Source organism: Acipenser ruthenus, chromosome 39, assembly GCF_902713425.1.
Source record: "Acipenser ruthenus chromosome 39, fAciRut3.2 maternal haplotype, whole genome shotgun sequence".
In the NCBI taxonomy this organism is placed as follows: Eukaryota; Metazoa; Chordata; class Actinopteri; order Acipenseriformes; family Acipenseridae; genus Acipenser; species Acipenser ruthenus.
The window spans coordinates 1,664,018-1,672,676 of NC_081227.1; positions in this window are offsets into that span (position 1 = coordinate 1,664,018).

The window sequence follows — 8,659 nt, forward strand, 5'->3', positions numbered from 1 at the left end:
GCATGTTGCCTCGGTTATATATCAGTATTTACAAGGCTAAAATTACAGTACTTGTATTACGAATACTGATTCTTACAGCACATCAAGTAAATGTCCTTTTTTTGTCATTTAAAACGCAACAGCTTCACTTTCTTTTGCTCGATTATAAAATTGTGGCTTATTAAAATTTGATATCAGTCTGGTATAGCCTCTTTGGTGGTCAGCTACATGTACGGTTGTCATTTGTTCAATACATATACTTGCCACTTTATTAGGGCCTGTGCCTAATAGCGGGTTGGGCCACTGTTTGCCTGATCCCTGCTTTGCTTTGCCGCGTTGTATCACCCAGACTCCACCCAGGGTATTCCAGGAGAACATGCCCCATACCAGAGTGATGCCAACTCCAGTCAGGTAGATGGGGCCTAATAAAGTGGCCAGGGAGTGTCTATATTGTATGAAGGCTAGAATATAACTGTTTGTAGGAATGAGTGAATGATGTAGGATTACCTGTACTGTAAATTACACAATTACATTAAAACGAAAAATTAAAAAAAAGTTTTACCCTATACAAAATCAACATGGTCGTTTGAGCCTGAAGCTTTAACAATCTGGTTGTAAACCGTGGAAACCATACAATAGTTGTTGGCTTGACTTAAAGCTTATCAAAGATTACCCAATTACCGTACAATCTACCTGTTTTATTTATTTTATTTAACTCCAGCCAATGGCAACAGCGCTGTTTTTCTTTTTAATAGTAATAACTTTATAAAAAGAGTATTATTTTTATAATGGTTCCTTCAGGCCGATAATAAAATCTATTTCCCTTTTATGTACAGTTTTGGATTAAGGTACTCAACCAGGAAAACAAGTACTAGACGGAATGCATTGTTTAATTAAAACCGTTCTCTTGAGGCAGTCTGCAGTTTTATAATCCTTCGTAGTCTACATTATAAATTAGGAACTCCATTGCACTAATAAAATGAAACAAAGTTACATGTGTTCTCTCTTACCTGGGGTAACCAAAGTATAGTAAGCCTTCTTTTTATTTTAGTGGGCTTTCGTGTTCAACATGCACTGCGACCAAAGCCAGCTGACCGACTTGCAGGTCAGCAGATGTTCTAATGAAAATCTAAGCCATTTCCACATCTTCACCAACAATACATTGTAACTACAATGGCAATGAAGTGACTCTGTAATGGATACAGCCGTGGCATAAGCCATTGTCCTGGTATATTTTTACATAACAATGGTATCACAATTGTATAAATCAGTACCTGTCACTGATATTCCACTGCAGTCTTGGCCATTGAGTCTTGACCACCAAACTATTTAATATAAAAAGTGCATAGTTATACCTTGCAAAGTTTCAAAAGTGAATACAGCTTTAAAAATGTTGCAAAATTATGAGGATTATTATTCCTCATAATTTTACCTTTGATCTTTTTACGTACCATGGAGCAATATTACTTTCCTGGCAATAAAAAAGAAATGAGGACATAGGTCTTAATTCTTTTAATTTATCAAGAGCTTTCTTCCTAAGTCGTGGTCCGCTGTTTTTTCCAGCTCACAGCGCAGCCCAGCACTTCACAATGTTCTTGCCACGAGGTTGTCCGCCCGACCCCGTGCACAGGAGAGTGTTGGCTATGGTCCTGTTAGCTCACGCTGAGGGGCTGTTGTAAAATAGCAGTGTGGAGCAACTTGAAACAACAACAAAAAAGACAGCATTTAAAACAAAACCAAAAATTTACAGCTAAAATATGAAAGTTGCATCAAAGTAGAAAACGTTAGCGTTCATGTTTTATATATCTTTTCATGTTAGACCTTTAGTTTGTACAATGTATAGAAAATCCCACTTAATAGAAAGTACAGCCAAGTATGGTCCACTGTGACTTTATTAATTGTAGTACTGTGTGTGTGTGCGTGTGTGTGTGTGGGCATATACCCTCATCATGCAACCTGCCATTTTAATCACGTTACTAAATGCTGTGCGAAGCAGAAAGGGTATCTTCTTTTGAATAACCTAATAATGAATCATCAACACATAAGGATGACGTCCTAAATTTAACAGTATTACCCCCCCCACCCCCACCCCCCCATATAAATTTTATTATGTAATTTCTTGAGGGTTCTATGTGATGCACTTTATTTTATTATTTCTGCCACAATCTTTAGTTTTTATACTGAAGTTGGTCTTTGAAAAAAAGTTTGTGTCCCCATGCTTTCACCATGGTTGTACTGTGCATTTACCATAGTTTACCATTGCTCTGTTTTTTTTAATGCTTAACCAAACCCCTCCTGATCTTTACAATGCTTACCTTTGCTTTACCATGCTTTACTACACTTTTGCTTTGCTTTTACCGTGGTAAGCTCTTATAAGTAGATCAGCTGGTGAAAGCAATAACGCATGCCTCGAGTGTCCACAGTGAATGCTGCGTTGAGCTCATGCAGGTTGGTTCATGTTATCAGGCAGAGACTATCCATGCTGGGCCCCGTCTCCAGGATTCACTATCTTGGCAACGTTTGTTATTCTGGAGGTGAAACAGGCGGTTTGTGTCCCTCCCTCGCATGCAGAAAAAGGGTACAATTTTCCCCAAATTTCACGAGCGCCTACATGTCTTTTTGACCCCCCCCCCCCCCCCCCCCCCCCCCCCCAGTAATAACACCACTGGAGAAAGTAACTTGATAGCAGGAGAGTTAATCCTGGATGATGCTTGTATTCTCTCCACATTGTTTTTGAGCAGCTTTAATTTATTAGCTGAGACGCCCTGGCAAAGTCAAGGTCTGGCAGTGGCACACAAGTAAATATAAAAGAGCCTGGTGAAAACACAAGCCAGAAACCATTTAAAGTCTGAGGCATGGTTTTATTGGAGTGGCAGAACATCTTTTAAATTGAATACAGAGGCAGATAAATAAAATGCCTTTGAGATAGGATTTGAGGTTAGATAGCAAGCTTTGAAAAAACCTTGGGCTCTGCTCGGTTTTGTAAAGAACTTGAATTTCATATTTTTTTGTTTCCCTTCAAGACATACAGTATGTACTGTTCATGGATATTTAAAATAAATAAGTTTTGATTGTGACCATAGTACTGAAACAAATGATACCTGCATTTCACATATTTGAATGCTTTCATTCTGCTTCTGTCTCCATACATAAGTGCCTGTTTGCTCGATGGTTTTACATCGCACAAATTGAATCATTCAAAAGACTAGGCACAATTTGGCTATCCTTCTCATACCCAAATCTCTGCTTTTCTAAGACCCACATGTTTCCACTATAACTGCAAAACAAATACTATTAAAATGCTATTAAACCATATCAAATCAGGTTGCTCACTATGTCAGGAAATAACTTGTATTGATTAAAATACTTAATGGCTCTCAAACGTGATTTTAATTAATTCTTAGGGAAGTCCGTCTACCATTCTAGGGGGTACAAAAATTCCTATTTGATTAGAAAATGGTCTGTTGGGACCACAGTTAGCCAGTTGCTGGTCACATGTGTCAACATGGTCAAATCTAGTAAACAGTTATGCCAGGAACTTGACAGGATGCACAACTTGATCCAGATTTGCTTGGGCATAAATTCATTAGCCAGCAAATGGCACAGACTGATTAATGTTAATAGGTTCAATGCTTATGTGAAGTACCACATGTGATGAATGCATATGAAGGATTAACAAAATATGTGCTCTTGAATTAGATGCAATTTGAATGTGCTGGCCTCAGCTAAAACTGCGGTCAGGGGACATATTTCGATGTTCTAGAATCAGAAGGAGAGAAACAGGAGTGAAATACACATCACGCATATAGAGCTGTTACATAATGTTCTCTTAAGAGTTGGGAACAGAGGGTCTTGAAATGTGAAAAAATACAAATTCTGCCATTACTTTTTATTGGGCTTTATGCTTCCAGTCTCAGCCAAGACCTACAATTAAATGCAGTCTCAAATAAGTAAAACATGGATGATATTGTTTCTAGATATTTCCCAGCTGCTGTACTGTAAAATAATTAGAATTGAGGAACAGTGAAAAATAAGGATCACCCTATTCATTTTTTACTTTAATAATACCCAGGTGCTCCGCACTCAGTTTTCCCAATATTCTGAAAAAAAGGCAAGAGAATCGTATTAGTCAGGGGTGATTCATCAAGTCGTGACCAGCAAGCGCTGTGTTTTTCTTGTGCTTTGCTGTGCAATATTTCACTCTGATCTTTGGTTAACCAATTTTGGGAAAAAAGCACTGGATTTAGAACTCTTATCTTGCAATACTGTCATAATATGGCATTCTTTTCTGTGTCCTAATGGCTGTTCTTAGCCTTTTCAGTGCTTTTGACAAGAGGTCTCATTTGACATTGTTCAGAGCAGAGGCTAACCACGTGGCTTAGAGTTATAGTGCTTCTAGTTATGCGATTACAACTGAGCTGAAAACAATGTCCTCAGCTAAACAGAAAACATTCACAGACTGTTTTCTTGGTCCCTCTATGCTTTTGTGCTTCTGAAATCTAAGAGTGGGTCTTATCCTGCCTTTCGGTCATCTGGGCTAAGAATGTGCCTTTGGAGAGTGTCGTCTCCTGACTCTGAACACTGAGTTGTCAAACATGTTTGCACAATATAAATGAGAGCACATTCAGAGTAATGACTATGTAAATAATTAGAGACACTTCATCTAAAGTGTTACCACAGAAAGTTATACAATTATTACAGCTTTATAGAACAAGACATACAATAAATATAACTGAACATGACCAAGCAAAATCCTTCTAAATAAAAGCCTCCCTCCACCTGATGCCTTTCCAAAGTACTGTGCATTTGTGCTTCGGCTGTATATTTAACAGGATGTACTAAAACCCTTACAATTCAATCACCAGCCACCTTTCAAGGGAACTCGATAAATGACAACCGTGTAAGACAGACCATAAATATTCTTCTCTTCTCTTTGCCAAATGATTAAGAACAGATGACTGAATTTTTTGCCAAAGGAAAATAAACATGGAAGAAAAATACAGCAAGAAGCAACTGGAACTTTTTAAAGGCAGTAAATTGCGTTGAATAGAGAACCAATGAAAACCTATTGCAAAAGAAATATGTAGAGGTGTCTTAGCTCAGCAGGTTTAGACACATACCATGTGCCCTAAAGTGTTCAAGGAGCCACCATGTCATGGTATCTGTTGGACCTCCCTCTGGTGTGGTTCACATATACAAACTATCTAAATACTGATACCACCCAAAGCTTAAGCCCTAAGTGCACTGCTGAGTAGCAGACCAAAAAGAAACACCGGAGACACAGCAAACCTAGAGAAGTGGTGCATCTATCCCTGATGATTTCTTAAGAGCAATGACTGGATTCTGCTCTTTCTCTTACCACGTATGTATTATTGCACACATATTAACATGTTAGCATGTGCTACCATTCAACTCGTTTAGCTGCCAACCGTTGGTGGTCAGTGATTACCCAAGGATGTCCAATCACACCGCCCCATTTATACCAGGTAAAACACATTTACTTTGGAAGCATGATATACCTGTTGGTTATTTTGTGTGTGTTCTTTACAAAACATTAAATGTCAGTCTTATTTTTGCTATGCCTTAGGGTGCCAGGCTCTCTGGTATGTGAGAAGAACACACTCACATACTAACTCTATAGTAATACATACATCCCCTGGCAGTTTACGCAGTCTTTCTAGAGAGAAAAAAAGGATTTCCTGACAGGAGAGAACAGGATGACTAACATCCATCAAAACAGACCAAAACTGCTTTCATTCACATGATTGATTTGTCTAAAGGGGCTTCAGAAAGAGAAATATCTAGAGCTCAATTTACAACACTCTGAAAATTAACCTTCCCGTGCTAGATAAAAAATGAACAGGCTATTAGATTTAAATGTTTTGCCAATAAACTTTTGCACAGGACGTACACTACAAGGTCAATCCTCCCTTTTATTATTGTACTGTTTTGTTTTTTGTTTTGTTTTTGTTTTACAATGGTTAAAGCTTGGGAAAGCGTGGGAGAAAAAACCAACAATTTTTAATTGCCATGTATGTTTACCATGTTTTTAGGGTTAGTTTTGAACCTGCTATAATATTGCACTCAAGGGAATTGTTTGCAATGTGCACTGTACAGTCTTAACCTCAAAATATGGTTGAGACCAAACCCACATTTGACTTTACCCAAGAATTCACCAGTAATATCAGAACAGTTTGCTGTTTGCTGTCTCTTGCATAAAACACAGCAGAGGGCATGACTGTAAGCACGTGATACCTCATCATAACAGCAGTACTATGAGAAGAGCATCGATATTACTATTTAAAACCCTGACAAATTACATTTTCTTTCAGCCAACTTATGCACTAAGGACAAGTCTTTACTCAATTAGGCCTTAAATGCGTTGACTTTTCCAAGCTCATGAGTAAAGCAAAGCTGGCGCTGGGGCCCTGAGTGATTCCAGGAAAATGCAGCCGCCTTTGTCTGTTCAGCTACTTATCAACTTCATTAAATAAGACACATGATTTGTTTTAAATACAACTGCCCTTGTAGGTTCAATACATATAAAACAGCCCCATTTCTTCTTTGTAAATCTGTATTTTGTTAAAGATTTGAAAAAGATGCAGAATTGACAGCGATGTGGTCATCGGTTGAGTTAAGCAAAGCCAGTGCTGGTTTGATTGTTTCCTTATGAGACGCCCACTAAATACCACGCTGTTACTGAGCAGACAATCCTCCATGCTTCAAATAGTCGAACCATAAGCATTATCCTCACAGCTCACTGTTAAAAGCTCTTGTTTCTTGTTTGTGCCAAATTACGTGGTGTTTTTTGTAGTGTGGACCTATGACTTCTAGGGCTAGGTTAACAACACCAACCTCATCTCATCGACCCGAACCTTGACCTGTCGTCAGAACACCACGTCTTTCTCTTATGAATGTCAAATTGGGACTTCTGTGTAATCAAAAGTGATTTTTAACCACCGCTGTGTTGTAAATGATAAAGCAGCACTGTGGCTGAGAAGGCGTGCTTCCCTAGTTGACGAATGACATGGATGAAAATGTCACATTTTTGACTGGTTTTAAAACACAGAATTTCCAACAATAACATAGAGGCTGTACAAGTAAGTTGTGAGAATGTTATAAAAGTAAGGGAGGGTTGACTGCCTCTTTAATCTTTTCTTTTCGCTAAACAGGGAAGGTCATAGTCTCAAGCATGTCCAAAGTAATTTATGCGTTTGAAAAACTTGGATGAGCTCAAATCTGGCAACACTGATGATACAAAGGAGGACACTTAAAGACAAATGATTTATTAGATAAACCGTGTTTAACAAATTGGAAGCTGTGACCTTTACATAAGCCAGATATTTAAATAAAAATATCATTAAGGATTTAAAAAAAAAAAAAAAAAAAAACTCAAGGTTTAAAAGGTACCTTTTATGTTGATCCAGATTCATTTTTGAAATGACTTCATATTTTCTCAAACAACATTTCTAAACTGTCTGGCCATGTTCTTGTATGAAATCCTTAGAGACAACATGCTATCAAACTTGGCATTGTGGTCTAGACATTCCAATGCTTTTCTAAATCGCTGGCAGAGTGATTGAAGTATAACAAAGTGGGTTTCTTCAAGATGGCTCTTTGGAAAATTTGTCTGTTGTGTGTTATGTACTTTATTCATTAGAAGTCCTGTCGGTTTTCCATAAGTAAAGAACACGCACACCAGTAACATCTGGTCTACCTATTCTTAAAATAGACTGTTATGATTTAGAAAAGCTGTTCTATTGCAATGTGATGAATTCACATTGTGTTTGCTTTCTTAAGGAAAGTTTTTAATGGATATGAATATAAGAGGATTTCACATGCTCCAGGAACCTCTAAGGTTATGTACAGTGGGACAATGTGGCTGTCAAAGACTAACAATCTGCAAAAGATATGTGCCCCCCCCTTCATTTTTCCTCTCAGCTGTAAATTCCTAGGACAAAATTCCTGTTTGTTCCCCCACCCTGTGGCTGGTGTTGCCTGAAATCAGTTTAATAATCTTTGTATTAAAACGACTACATGTTGAGAACTATTTAATTACACAATTCCGGAATGCTCCTTTTAATTTACCAGATGGTCTCTAGATTATATTCCTTAGTGACTGTGTCACTGTCAATGATTGTCTACGTTAAAACGGTGCAGTTTGGTTTACAAGAGTCAGCTGACACTCATCTGCATAAATTTGTATATGAGACCACACCGTTTCATTTGTCACAGGACACAGAACATAACTTGGGTTTCCTCTACTTGAGAGTTCGATTTACCTAGTTTATTAATGGTGGTGCAAATGAGAAAAAACCTGCCACCTCGTACAGAAAAATCCCATTAGGATAGCATTTAATACCAGTGTATTGCCCTGTAGGAACCCCAGCAGAAACAACATGTCACAACCTTACTAACAAATGGTAGTATAATGGAATAAGAACACATGGTCTTGACACCAATATGGAGTATAGTACTGCAATAGAATATTGGGTCATACCTTTGTGATTCCATTGGTATTTTTTTAAATAAATGTAGTGCCTAAGTATTTGACCTCCAGCACCTCCCTGCAATAGCTCAGAAGAACTGAAGGCCAGTTGACATCTTCCGATTTCCACCCCCCCCCCAACTGTCCCTGAAGGACAAAGGCCAGCTCACCGGGTGCCTGGTCAGGAGGGGC